The sequence below is a fragment of the Protopterus annectens genome, chromosome 9.part0 (genome assembly GCF_019279795.1).
Source record: "Protopterus annectens isolate FY-2018-M chromosome 9.part0, PAN1.0, whole genome shotgun sequence".
NCBI classification, from domain to species: Eukaryota; Metazoa; Chordata; order Ceratodontiformes; family Protopteridae; genus Protopterus; species Protopterus annectens.
In genome coordinates, this window is record NC_056743.1 from 704,645,840 (window position 1) to 704,661,935 (window position 16,096).

Here is a 16,096-nt window from a genome sequence, read left to right on the forward strand (position 1 = left end):
GTAGATAAAATGAGCATCTTGTCCTAGGAAGCAGAGGTTAAAAGCTAAAGATTTCTCCTAACTAGCTACAATCATAAAAGTGTGGCAGCTTTGGATTCTGTCTGGGTGCTTGTCTATATCACCCACCTTCTGTCGTGCTTCCTTGGCTATCCTAAAAACAGGATCAGGTCAGTATGATAGTACAGAAATCCAACCTCTTAGGTTCATAAGTGTTTACTAGGCTAATGACAACCACAAGGGCCTTTTTAAGCCTAGCCATGCATCCCAAATGCATCCCAAAAACTCTCACTGTATTTTCCTGACTGATCTAAAGAATTACTGTTCCCTAATTCACTTACTAGAGCAAAGCAAGCTAATGTGAGTGTGTGGTCCTCCTTTGTCAGGTTTCAAAAACAGACTGCACTGAGACTACTGTCATCTAGTATTAAAGCATCATCAGTGCTGGGTTGCAGAATTGACATCACACACATCTGGTCACCTGACTTCTGGTTCCCATACTGCCCCCTTTAATAGACACTGAACCAGAATCTTGTACATACGTGTTACCACACAGATAAAGCTTTGCTAAGATGTGTAATAGCATCTGGAAGTCATAAAACAATTTAAGATTTCCACTCCTACAGAGCTACTAAGCCAGGCTTTTCACAGACATTTTGTCTCTGGCTGCAATCAGAACTGTAAGATACAATCTTTATGGCCTAAACCAGGTAATTTAATTTCAGCTTATTTTTCAAAGTTAGCTGGATTGAGAGTAACCTCTTCTCTTCCAGTATCCTTTGTTACAATATATACATTTAATCAGTTAAAATAGTACAGTCTAACATATATGTATATTCATTCTCTGTCCATCAGGACATGCTGTTGATACATTTTTAACACAAGCAACTTTATGAATACATTTTCAGCATGAGCATCTATACAAATCAATTTGATATTCAAATAACATATAATTATTTGGATCCCTATCACAACACCAACACGCCACAAAGCCGACACCCAAAACACCGACACCAAAAGACCGAAAACGCACAAAACCGACAACTCACAAAACCGAACACCATAACACCGACACCCAAAACACCGACACACAAAACGTAAACTACACATTACACACAACTATACATGCACTAACCATAACCCAAACCCTAACCCTAAGGTCCGACACTACCGCACACTTACCCTACCCGCAACTAACCCTAACTCACTTAACCCGCCACTAAACCTAAAGTCCGTCACTATCGCACACTTACCCTACCCGCACCCTAACCCTAACTCACTTAACCCACCACTAAACCTAAAGTCCGTCACTATCGCACACTTACCCTACCCGCACCCTAACTCACTTAACCCGCCCTTAAACCTAAAGTCCGTCACTATTGCACACTTACCTTACCTGCACCCTAAGTCCGACACTACCGCACACTCACCTTTCCTGCACCCTAACCCTAAATCCCTCACTATCTCACACTTACCTGTCCGCTCCCTAACGCTAAATCCCTCACTATCGCACACTTACCAAGTCACGCTCACACATTGCCCATGTCGGTGTTTCGGCTGTCGGGATTTCACCTTGTCGATCATCTGTCTCGTCGGTCTTCTGGAGTCGGTCTTCTGAGCGTCGGTGTTCTGGTGTGTCGATCAAGTCAAGGGGACCCAATTATTTACAAAACTCCAGCTAGCTATGCTGGCATATGTTACACATCCAATGCTTTATTTCTTCTGGCATAGCTGGCAGTACCTCACATCATCATAGTTATTGTAGAGCTTAAGAATATTTTGTGAGAAATAGTCAGCTTTCAGCAGAGAATATTACCTATAGGAATTTGAGTTGCAGTAATGAGGGTGTATCAGGGGACCTAGAGGGGACAATATAACAAAACAGTAGATTTCTGAAGAAATTTATAAAATATTTGGTATGAAAGATATGAATTCAGTAGTAGGAACTTGTACAGAATGTGCATATTATTCCCCAAGTTATGATAACTGGGCTAGATTAAATAGAAATTATATTTTATAGGAACATGTGCATTTAATTGAAACCTTTGACACACATGCAATAACTATTGCTGATCATTCACCAACAAAAATTAAGATAAAAATGCAGGGTAATGAAGTGAAAATAAGACACTAGAGCTTTCTCTCCTACCTGTTAAAAAGAGAGGAACTTAACGAATAGGTAGTGGAAATTATTCAAGAGTTATTAAGGAAGATAGAAATATCTTCAGAAGTTATAGTTACTAAGATAAAATGAAAATGGCATTTAAAAATAGGGTTGAAATAAAAGAGAAAGCGATATGGTTAAGAAGTAATAAACATTACTTATAGGGGCTGACGAAGGTTAAAACATTGCAGAATAAAGAGAATCTCACAGAACAAAAGGAGGAGGAGCAAATGTAGTGTACTAAAGAGAAAATAAGGGAGTAGCTGGATAATATGCATGAGTTTAGAAAGACTGCAGTTAAGCAACTATTTTTGATAACAACCCCAGAGCACAAAAACGTTTAGCAGAACAGCTTAGGCAACAGAATGTTGAAAGGGTTGCAGCCAGACTTAGGGAACCTATAACAAGAAAAATAACCAGAGATCCTGTAGATGTTTTAGAAATATTCCAAAATTTTAGGAAAATGTTTATAAAGTAGAGAAACATGGAAATCAAGGAAGAGCACAAACAGAAATATTTCTGAAACATTTAATTATGTCAAGATTAGAGGTAGATGAGGCACAACAACTAATTAAGATAGGAGGTGAAGACATAAAAACTGATATATAATTAATCTTCAGGAAAATTATTAAGGAATATATTATATTCCTGTGGAAATTTTGAAACTAGGAGGGAAGAAAGTGATAAATATCTGGAATATCTTGTTTAACACTATTTTAAAAGGAAGGGAAGCATCTGGAAGAAAGCTGTGGTGGCTGTGTACCTAAAAATGTCAAAGATCCTTCAGACACAGCTTCATATAGAGCCATTTCAATTTTAAACCACGATTATAAGCTTTTATGTCTATACTAGCTAAAAGAATGACAAAAGATGTTGCCAAAATTGATAGATATGGATCAGTGTTTTTGTGGAGTTGAGGCAAACATTTGACAACATTAATAGAACAATAATGATCCAGAGGGAAGGAGAATGTAAGAAAATGTCTCTGTTGTTATTAGGTCTTGATGCACAGAAAGCATTTGACAAAGTAAACTGGGATTTTATGAATAGGCCATTGGAAACATTTGCATTCCCTGATACAATGATAAGGTTAATTAGAGGGATATATACAGGATCAAAGGCAAGAATTAAAGTTGGAGTGTTCCTCTCAGTTCAGGTGTGTTTGAACAGAGGAACCAGGTAGGGGTGTCATCTTTCCCCTTTGTTATTTAGAGCCATTGGCAAAGAAAATAAGGGACTCAGAAATTCAAGGATATAATTGGCATGATAATCAAGAAAAGTTTGCTTTATTTGCAGATGATAATATTTTGTACCTGATAAATTCAGGAAAGGAGATCTCCATGTTGTGGAACATTTTGAGACAGTTTCAACTCTTTTCAACATATAAAATTAATGAAAGAAAACAAAAGGTATAACTGTAAATAATGTACCCACACATGAATTGGTTCAGCAATACCCATATTTATGGAGACATGATAAGATGAAGTATATGGGAGTATGGATTAAAAAGGCTTCTGTTATGGCAGCTAAAAATAAGTGGGAAGAGACTAAACAAAAGAAAATACAAACATTGAGAAACTGGAAACTTTTTATGGGTATAGATAGTATGATATAAACAGCGAAAATGTTTTCAGTCTCTTTAGTCTTGTACATGGGTCACGCATACTTTTATCAACCCAAGGGGAAGTCGTGGACAATAATTAATAAAGCATTGAAGGAATTTATCTGGGAGGGAAAGATGGCAAGAGTTAAGTGGGATGAGTTGATCCTTGCAATAGAGCAACGTGGTTTAGGTCTACCGGATTTGAAGGTATATTTTAGAGCTACACAATTAAGGCTCATAAATACAACACAACAAGTTATAATTCAAAGCAGAACGAGATAATGAGGAAGCAAGGGGGAAGTTCAAGAAACAGAGAGAGAGAGTGAAATGTTGGCTGTAGATCCTTAAGGAGAATAATAACAACCATATAGAATATTATACTCAAAAAGTAGCAGAAAGTATTGTAAGAACTAAGCCAATATGAGAAATGAGAAAGGAGAATTTGCCAAAAGGGGTAAATGTAAGTAGGGGTACAGAAAATAGGTAGGAGGGGCTAGAATCTACTGGAGAAACCTGGAAAAAGAACCAATATATTGGGACTGAATAACTAAAGCAAGGAAGATAATAGAGTGGAATGAGCCAAAGAAGACATTTGGATTGCAAGCTAAAGACTGCTTCCCCTACCAGGGCTTGATCTCAGAGCACAGACAAAGAGAAAGGGATAGGGGAATTTTTAATTGAAAGACGTGTGCTACCAGAGTTTTTAGTTGAATCCAGGAGAGAAGCAGCTGTTAAAAAGGGATAATTAGTAGGGCATATAAAATATTGTTTGATAACTGTAAGACTCAATCAGAGGAGATTAGAAATGACATGGAAGAAAGAGTGGAAAAGCAATTTACAAGAAAACAATGGGAAGACATATATATGGATCATAAATATGCATCCAAGTCCAGACATATATATGGATCATAAGTATGCATCCAAGTCCAGACATATATATGGATCATAAGTATGCAACCAAGTCCAGACATATATATGGATCATAAGTATGCAACCAAGTCCAGACATATATATGGATCATAAGTATGCAACCAAGTCCAGACATATATATGGGTCATAAGTATGCAACCGAGTCCAGACATATATATGGCTCATAAGTATGCAACCAAGTCCAGAACATTTAGCATCTTTTCTTGGAAGTTGTTGTATAGCTATTTTTATAGCTCAAGCAGACTTCAAAGAATTTTTCCTCAGGTAGATAGCAAATTTTGGAGGTGTGATGGAGAAGAAAGATGTAAGAGGTAACAGCTATAAATAAATGCAGTCCTCAAAATGGAGAACATCGACATTTGTGCTGTAACGGAGACCTGATTTAAAGCAGCAGAAAGCACTACTGTGCTATCAGGCTATGACTCATTCCACACCTTTCAGCCCCAGAACATGGACTGAAGCTCCAAAGGCAGTGTTGTCTCCATATTCATAAAGGATATGCACACCTCCAGACTAGTAGCCCAGCATAACGTATCTGAGATACTCCAGGTACAACTAACATTGGGTAAGATGGCGATTCAGGTCGTAGCCTGCTATAGGTCCTCAACCATGTCCCAAGATTCTCACTCCACATTCCTAAACACCCTGGAAACTATTAAGATCCAACCCAACACTCTCATACTAAGTGACTTCAACTTCCCCTCCATTAGCTGGGAAAACTACTCATGCACCAATTCACTGCCCAATGCTTCCTGGAATTCATCAATTTATATGCCCTGGACCAGCTCATTCTTACCCCCACTAGAGGAAGCAACATCCTCGACCTGGTTATTACTAACATGGGCAACCATTGCTCTACACCAATAGTCAATTCCTCCCTGGTTAGATCCAAACCCAAACTAATCACTATGGAAATCCACATCTCACCCACACCCCCTGCAAAGGTACCCACTATGAAAAACTTCTCCAAAGCTGACTTTGGACTCCTAACAACAGAGGTGGCTAACTTCACGGCATCCATGCCAATGGAAAATAGATGCATGACTGCCAAATCATACACCAATGCACTGTATGAACATGTACATAAATGCATGGAGCTAGCCATACCCAACAGAACCAATATGTTCTCCTCCAAAAAAATGAAACCAGTCTGGTGGTCCCCTGCCATTAATTGTTGCAGGAAAAGGTGAAGTCCCAAGACTGGAAAAATTCCCTTATTAGTCTCAACAAAAAGTTGACATCCCTCATCAAAACCTCCAAAGCCAGCTATGAAGACAGAATTGTGGCAGACACTAAAAACAACCACAAAGCCTTCTATAGTTATATCAAGAATCTCCATGGCAATACCCAGATTTGCTCTGAGTTACAGCACAATGATACCTCTTATACTAAGCCAACAGATATTGCCAACATACTGGCCGACAGATTCAGTGTCAACTTTACTCCCCCCAAAGGACCAATCTTAATACTGGAAGAATGCCATGCACCCAGCATTACTGCTGCACTAGTTAAAGCTGCATTGTCTAAGGCCAAGCATACAGCTTCCATGGGACCCGACAATATCCCTGGCTGTGTTCTACATGAACTACAAAATGAGCTGGCATCACATCTGTGTGCCCTGTTCAATCACAGCCTCACCTCAGGCTTTGTCCCTACAGAATGGCGCACTGCTACAGTCATCCCTCTCCATAAAGGAGAAGCAACTACAGACCCAGGGAATTATTGCCCCATTAGCCTGATGAGTCTGATGTGTAAGGCTATGGAGCGCATCATCATGGACCTAATTAACAAGGATATTTGGAATCTCCAAACTCTAGATCCCACGCTATATGGTTTTGTGAAAGGTAAATCATGCATGCTCAACCTGGTTGACTTCTTTGAGCCGGTCACCAGAACGGTGGATGAAGGTAAGGCAGTTCATGCAGCCTACCTCAATCTGGCCAATGCCTTTGATACCATTCCTCACTCAGGAATTATATATATAAACTCAGCAAACTAGGCATCAACCCCTACATCATTAGGTGGGTTGCAAATTGGTTCACAGATAGAACCCACAGTGTGAAAGTAGTGGACTCCAAGTCAGACTGCTGACCAGTCACAAGTGGAGTCCCATAGGGATCAGTCCTGGGTCCTCTTCTGTTTGGGATCTACTTCTCAGAAGTCCAGGCTAACATGGAGGGACGCTGGCTGACCAAATTCACAGACGACTGCAAGCTGGGAGCCATTATTAACTTCTCAAGTGATGCAGACATCCTAAAGAAGGCCTCACTGAGACAAATGACTGGTGTCAAAACCATGGCCTTAAGCTTAATGCCAAAATATGTATCGTCATCCCCTTTGGGAAAAACTCAGTTCCCACTAATTACCACATCAGTGGGAGCCCACAGAACACTGAAGGTGTTATAAGAGATCTGGAGACACAGGTTGACAGCAACCTCTCCTTCGACCACCACATTGCCACTGTGGTCAGAAAGTCCTTCTGTTTAGCACATCTCATTACCAAGTGTTTTGCATCCAGGAAGAAAGAGGTCATCATTTCTCTCTACTCTTCCCTCATTAGACCAATTATAGAGTATAATGTCTCATTTGGTATGCACCTCACAAGACAGCTGCAACAGCTGGAGCGGCCACAAAAGTACCTCACTAAGCGGATTCTAAGCCTTAAACACATGTCCTACATGGACAGACTCAAAAAACTATAGCTATTCTCTGTCTCATATCGCCTACTTAGAGGCGATCTCTGCTTGACTTACAAAGCCAAGTCTGACCTAGCTTTGTTAGAAATGCTACATATAAAGAAATCCCAATCCCTCTACACCACATGTTCCAGAGACCTCAACCTCATTACCACAATCAACAGAACATGCTGGAGGGACAGGTTCATAACCCAGAGACTGCCCGTGCTCTGGAATAGACTTCCCATGCATGTCAAGCAGAGCACCTCACTAGCCCTCTTCTAGAGAAATCTTGATGAGTGGATGGGAAATAGAAAGGCACTGGGAACTGACGACGGATGGCACAATGCCAGGGCACTTCTATGAGGTAGGCGTGTAAAGGCCCCAGGGCCATTAGCCTAGTACATACCTATGAACCTATGACTGTAATGAGTTGGCAGATTTAAAAAAATTCCCTACAGAGTACTCTATTAGAAATATTGGGTGAGCAAATGGCTGTAAGTAAGGAAACAATTCTTTTGAGCTGGGATACAGGTTCTGAATTGTCTAGACATAGTAAGGCTTTATTAAGTTTAATCCTGTTGGATGCCAAAAAAGCAATTACTAGGAAATGGAAACTTGAGGGTTGGTATAATGGTAAGTTGTTTACCTCACAAACACAAGGTACAAGTTTCGAGTCTCACCTTTGAAAAGGAAATTGGCTAGGCATATAATGTTTCCCAGGGGCAAGTAATCTAGTACTTGGTTATGAACTTATAAACCTATGAAATCAAAGTCTAAACCAAATGTATGTGAGGTATTAAATGTTATAAAAGAGACAGAAGGACTGGAGGATGGATCTTTAGAAAAGGGAAGGAGGAAATTACATATAATTAAATGAAAATTGTGGGAACAATACATGCATAATAGTGTTAAGGAGGAAGAGGAGTGAGGCTTAAGGGAATGCAGGAATTCAGCAGTTTTTGTAATGTTAGACTGATGATAGCAGCAAAGAAACTATATGTGATGTATATTGTATTTAAATGGAAAATGTTAAACTTGTTTGTGTTCTGTTGATGTTTGCCTATGCCTTAAGCGATAATTTAATAAAGGTGTTAAAAAAAGTTGTGCCTTGCTATGTTATTTTTCTGCCTAGAAGCAAATATGTTCTTCCTATACTCATATAGACTTTTTTGTACACAAGATGATTAATAGTCATTGATTCACAATCTTGTCTCGTTTTATATATATATCTCATTGTCTATCCATGATTTTTGTTACTATCTTCTGGCTGGAAAGCACAGTGACACAACAGATTGTAGTGTTGCTTCTGGTACTTGGCTTTTACGTTCAGTTCCTGGCTGGGATACTGAACAGATACCACTGTCTGCAGAACTGATGGAATTTCTACATAAAAATGGTAGCTGCATTGAGTATTGCTGAAGGTGTAAAATTTTCAGTTTTTTATTGTATATTGCTAGTGTAATGTCTCTCACAGTCTGTATTTATTTATTTATTTGCTTTTCTTGGGTCATGACCTGAACAGGCCATTCCTGAACCAATGTTTCTACTAGTTAATAAACCATACAAAAATAAATGTTATAGTCTTTGATGTCTTTTGTTACAACTTGCATTGGCAACTACAAAACAAGAACTCAAGCAACAAGTTCAGCATATGTGCCTCACTGAAAGCTAACATGCCTTTCATTTCTTTCATATGAACCTTAAGAGCTTTTGGGCTAAAAGTTCCCAGCTCCTCAAAAGGACATTCCATCTTCTTGAATCTGATATCCTTCCATCTTCTTCTTCTCTGACTGCACCAAGCTGGTTGCAACAGCATTTGTTAAACTGTATTTCACTGGGTAACATACCATGGTTCAGATACATCAAAGTCAAGGCTTGGTGAAAGTGACTTTTTCCAACAAATCTTGATTTTTTGAAAATTATGAACAACAGTGCTGTGATGTTCCCTTTTCCTTGTCCTTGGGTATAAACCTTAGAGTTTGTTATAATAAATACAGAGAGTTTGAGAAAGTGCTGCTGGATGGTCAGGCTGAGGGCTCTGTTGCCGGCTTACATTACTATGGTACAGGACTCAAAGTGTAGACTGAGCTACTGGCCAACACTCTCTGATGTGTTGTTAAGTAATACATGTAACTTGATAATATATACTGCATCCACTAAGTTGCCTGGTTTTATATCAAGCACAGTTTGTTTAATTATTGCTGTTTTTAGTGGAGTTTGCATTACAACTGTATGATTTTTGTTTAATAAGCCTCTTGAAGACCAGTAAATTGAGACACCAGGGGCAATGCCCCCATGTTCACATTTATAATTAATTGACAAGGTATTGCTGTATATTTCTTGCTACTGGACTGAATTACTGAGATGTATCAGAACCCATCAATTTGCTGTGATACATAACTTTCTCAGAACAAAGATATATTATAGTGGTCTTATTTAAGTAATTCATGAGAATTGTGGAGTTCAAGAAGAAATATTTAAATGAAATATTTAAATGTTTTTAATTTTTTAGTTTATTAATTTACCTGGTAAGTGAACTTGCCATCACTGACACTTTTTTATAACAGTAAGGGCAAACACATTATAACATATATGGTCAGTTTAGAGCAGCCAATCAACCCTCACATTTTGCAATGGTGGCAGGAAACCATAGCACCCAGAGAAAACCTATACTGACATGAGAAGTATATGCAAACTGTACATGGACAATCGGTGGAGGTCAGGATTGAATCTTGGATCTGAGATTTATAGCAGGTACAGATATACAAAAAACGTTCAGTAGACTTCAGACATATAGATGAATGCAGATTTAAAAAAAACATTTTGGAGATTCAGTAGTGGTGAGGAGAATTTATTTCCTGTTTTTGGAAATGTAGGTGGTTTTGCAAGGACGTCATCTGTGAAAAGAACAAAAAGCATGAATGCTCCATAATCACTGCAAACCACACCACATTTATTTAGAAAATAAAAAATTAACAAGCACAGGAATCTGTCTAGTTCCAACCTCACCACCACAAGTGCTGAGGAAAAAATGAAAACAGAGAAACTAGTAGTCTTAAAACTTCATTGATGAGCTAAGTCACAATAATTTTCATAAATCACATGAGTGCTTCCATCTGTAACTGTTAGACTTCTTCAGATAATGGAAGGGAAGTGATATTTCTTCTTCTTTCAGCTTTTCCCATTAGGGGTCACCACAGCAGAACAACGGTCTGTAGAATGACTGGCAGTGGAATTTTACAGTGTCGAGTTGCCAGCCCAGCGCCCAACCTTCCATAAAAGGCACACACACATACACACCTGTTGGGCCAATTTGTAGTGTCCAATCCACCTGCAGCATGTCTTTGGAATGTGGGAGGAAACTGGAGCACCTGAAGGAGACCCATGTGACTGCAGGGAGGACAAACACCCCGGGATTCATGAAGCTAGTGCCAGGCGCAGGCATAGCGTAGGCGATATAACGGCAAATATGGCCGTCGAGCAATTCAGGTATTATCCAATTCCACGTGCACTACCGGCGTACGCCAGAACTGCGCAGCCCTCGGTGTAGGTATGCTAATCACCCCATGCGCAGTGCCGCACCATGCAAATGAAGGTAAATAGCGATTCATGAAGTGATGCAGTCGTAGCGTAAGCCCACGGAAATGTAAACCAAAAAACACGGTTTACATTTTCCCAAACAGAACATCGGAGCTATGGAAGCAGACCAGACTCATGTATTACAAAGTTAACATATGCCAATGGCTAAATATACAGCCAATGGCATAAGAAAAGATGCACAACACCTAAAAAATAACATTTAATGTCATGTCCACAGTAACGCAAAGTACAACTGCAGGGCATGTGTGTGCAAACTGGAACACAAAGAAAATATATACAAGTGTGAGAAAATCGCAATGTAATACAAATCAGGATTTCACCATAATATGCAATGGTATGCATGGTACACCACAACCAAGCTGCAAGGGTTGCTAAGGGTCTGTGACAGTGTTCGGCGTGGTAACTATGAATTAGTAGTCAATGCCATGCAAATGAGGCAGGTAATACTGAATCGCAAATGTCCCGCCGGATTAAGGATGCACCATACGGCGCAGCGCTAAAACACCGAGGAGTGGCTCAGAGGTATACATGACATCAGCAGTGGGGTATGCCATGGTAGCTGTAAGCACATTGGAGCAATGCAAATCTGGCCTGGCCGTTGCTAAGCAAAGCTGCAGGACAGGGGTGGGGAGATAGGTATAGAATCGTTTAGCTGAGAGCACACATGGTGCCCAAAAGCGCATGTGTACGGGGATGAAAACGTGCCCGAAACCCGGTAAGTGGATGCACGCGCCGCGAACCATAGCACAAACAGGAAGGTCAGGGGAAGAAAAGAAGGAAATGCCACAGTAGGGTAATTGGAGTACAACTGAGCAATTAACACCTATTAACTCACAGCGGGCAATCGACGGCAGCTGACAAGTCTGCTCACAGAAACCTGCAAAAGAGGATAGGGGAGACATCGGATTGCAAAGAAAGGAGAACTGTCATAGCAGAGCAAAGCAAACCTACAGTAGACTGGCAATAGAACACATTACGCAAGATAAGCCAGGTCTAGGAAAGTACAAATGAAAGCAGGCTGCTGGATGCATGCCAGAAAATTGTAGGTGAAATGTGAAGAAATGTAAAGGGAAGGGCAAGAGGTAATCCACGGCAGCCAAATGTAAGTCAACACCAAAGGCACCACAATAGTAGTCCCTGTAGTAAAACACATAAGACACCCTGTAGCTATGATCATACATACACACCCTATGACATCATCGGTGTTCACAGCACAATAGTATAAAGTGTGAAAGCACCCTACACACACCTGTGTATTCCCAAACACTGCACCATAGGTGTAAACACACGGGGAACTTTTAAAATGTACATGTTGGGAGCTGCCATAGCTGTGATTCATCACCATGTGTTAGAGACTGACGGTGTTTTGGAGGATGATGCTGACAACCACTGCAGGCCCCGGAGGAGGAGAAGAGTGTTCAGACCAAGGGTAACCTACCAGGGTCTACATGATCTGGAGATAGTAGAGCATTACAGGGTGGATAGGGACATCTTACAGTAAATAGTTGAGTTTTGCCGGCCATGCCTGAGAACCAGAAACAACAGAGGGGAACCCATCCCAGTGGACATGAAGGTATGTGTAAGCTTGTGAATACTAGCCACAGGTACCTTTCAAAGGCCAACTGGAGATATAATGAGGATCTCACAGGCATCAGCATCCAGGGTACTACACCAGTTCCTGGATGCCATGTTACCACATGCCAATGAGCATATATACATCCCCCGAACTCAGGAGGAGTTCGCCAGCAATATGCGCCACTTCCACCATGTGGTACACTACCCGGAGGTACTGGGTGTGATAGACTGCATGCACATACATATCAAGTCACCACCCAGTGAGCATGGTAGGTGCTACATAAACCGCAAGGGATTCCACTACATCAACTGCCAGGTCATGTGCAATGCCCAGGGCATTATCACGGATGTGTGTGCTGGCAGCCCTGGAAGCTACCATGACTCCCATATCTGGCATGCCTCACAGCTGTATCAGGTATTTGTCAGGGGGGACATCCCACATGGCCACCTTGTGGGGGATGCTGGCTATGCACTGGAGCCGTGGATGATGACTCCCATCAGAAATGCACACACACCCATGCAAGAATGCCATAATGAGGCACACGCACAAACCAGAATCATCATAGAGCGTGTGTTCGGGATGCTGAAATCATGGTTCCGTTGCTTGGACACATCTGGTGGAGCCTTGCAGTACTCTCCAGGCATGTGTTCCCACATCTTCATAGTATGTGCCATACTACATAACATGATCCTGCAGAAGCAGCTGCAGCAGGGACAAAATGGTGAAGGCCTTCATAGCCCACCGCAATTGCCAAGGCCATCACAGGCACAGAGGGATTCAGACCACGAACACCCTGTGCCAGGCCTAGTAGGTAGACTGAGGCATGCCCAATATGCCTATGCCTTGGCAAAGAGGGAACGTATAGCACATACTCTGACAGTGTAGGCCCCTATGGACTGACACGCCTCTCCACCTGCACACACAGTAAAATGGATGGCACACACACACACGACCACCTGTAAATTGTAATGTATAGGTGGCCCACTGTGTGAATCCGACATAGGCAGCCCTCAAACATTGTACACACAACAGCTATTGGAACAAGGATTGTCAACACCTGAACAGTACATGCGCCTATCAGCAGATGTTGGTGCTGTGTGTATAGGTTCCTAGGTACATTGGTAGGTACACGCCCCATTGTCAGAGGCCATACACCAAATGAGGCAAACAGTGTCTGCTGGCGCCACAACATCGAGTAACCAACTGTCACTCAGTGGAGCAGAGGCAATCGCGGGATCACATGTGTGTAAGCACTGTTCTGCACACACTCTGCACGGATTCCGTGCTGTGTTAATGAGGGGCTCCACATAATGTAATCATGGATGTTGTGTCAAGGCATGAGGTGTACCCATGACAGGTATTTATCACTCCAGCATGGTCCACCTACGTTCGTTCGAAGGTGTAGCACATCACCGTGTGTGGCTCACTGTGATATGCATACCCAGTGCTGGAGCACATCCAGTAAACATCACATGGACACACCAGTAATTGGACTCATCCATATGTAAACTAACTGAGTTACCCATGTGAGTGCAGTATGGAGTAACAGCCGTAGTATACTCCACATACAAAATGCCATAACACATGTACAAGTCCCAGATGGCCAAGTGGTAAATGGAGTGACCGTCGTGCATGTTCCTGGTCCCACATCCTGCAAGGGATGTAACGTAATCCCGAAGGCACGAATAATGCATGTCGGATGCAGGTCATCAGATTATGTTTAGCACACATTAGCGGGAATATGCGTTGCCCAGTGCAGGTAAGCGTTGTTTAAATATGAGTATATGGATATGTGCGAAACAGGGCCAAACATCTCTGAATATCATGCAGATCATGGTCAATGATGTCCAGAACAGGTGAAACCAGCATTATTCACCCCTGTACTAATAGCGCCTGCTCTGAGGGGTAAAATGACCACTGCCAGGAGTGGAACACGCAATCATGTAAACAATTACCTAACACTATGGTAGCCAAGATGTACCTATGGCAGGTGTGTAATGTGACAGGTTCAGACACAAACGTGTGGAGTCCAGGAAACAGTATACACTGACAAGTACACAATGAAAGGTGTAGTTTGCCTGTCATTTTCCCTGTCAGATATATATATATATATATATATATATATATATATATATATATATATATATATATATATATATATATATATATATATATATATATATATATATATATATACATATATATACATAGATATAATACAGATAGAAAGGGTGATACAGAGATATATGTTGATATATACGGATTCACTGATATCTGCAAATATATAGATAGGTCAACGACATTCATAAAACCTTGGAGGTACAAATACCGACATGCATAACCACAAGGCTGAAAGACTGAAAGAACACAGTACCGGAACACTAGAACCGCGAGTAATATTATCACGATAAGAAGGGACATTTAGTTACCGCTGCCGGTGTTGCGGTCCACGTAGGTACTGTGTTCAACTGTGTTTGTGATTGCTGTAGTCTGTGTATGTGTGTGTTGAGGGTGCCGTGTGCGTTTCCATGTGACTGTAATGTGTGTGTGTGTGTCTGCATCATGTGTCTGTCAGTGCTAACTCGGAGGTAGATCATTATGGTAGGTGTGGTTATAGCTAGCCGTAGGCATACGGTTGCCACCTGTCCAACATTAGGAGGGACAGCCCCTCCCTGGGCAGTTGTGTCCTGACATAAAACATTACAAAGGGCAACTGTCCGAGACTGTAGGACATTATTATGTCCCATATATTATGTAATAGTTGCATTAAATAGTTATGCCTGTATGTAAGAAACGTAAATGTTACATGCAATATGATAAGTAGCCAAAGTCCTACAACAATAAGTATGTATTGAGGATAAAAGTATGTGCTATCCTGTGTACTGACTATGGGTATGTGTCAGTCTGTAAACACTGATGTGTGTCCCGCAAGTGTCCCACAATGTCCATTTGAAAAGGTGGCAACCCATGCCAAAGAGGTTCAGTTAGCAACACAACTGCAATGATTGCAAATACCCGGGACAGAAATACACGGGACAGCTGTCAGTTAGCAACATCCCTTTACATATCGCTGTAATTCCGGAGGTATGGAAGTATCAACCTCACCTGCATACTATATAGAAACCAATTAACAACGGCCCAATGTATAATCCTGTAACAAATGTCTACTAACTGATAGCTCTTTAATTAGGGAAGGAGCCCACACACATATATGGAATATGTAGAAATGCAGGCCCCACAAACCTGTATATGCTACGTACACCCACCTACATCCCCCACACACGAAACTATAGCAATGCAGACTGTAATTACAGCACAAACATCCAGTCAGTCAATTACATCTGCAGAAGCGTTAACATACCTTGTGAGAGACACATTTAAAGGCGCCATGTAAAATCGTAGCCATTGTATAATGGAACAAACAGCGATGTTACAGGTTTTGTTTGCAATAGTCCCTTATCAGACAGTTGGTATGACAGGTACACTCACATGTAGAACTACATACTCTAGCCATCACACACAATCCACAGGGGACATGAATCCAAACT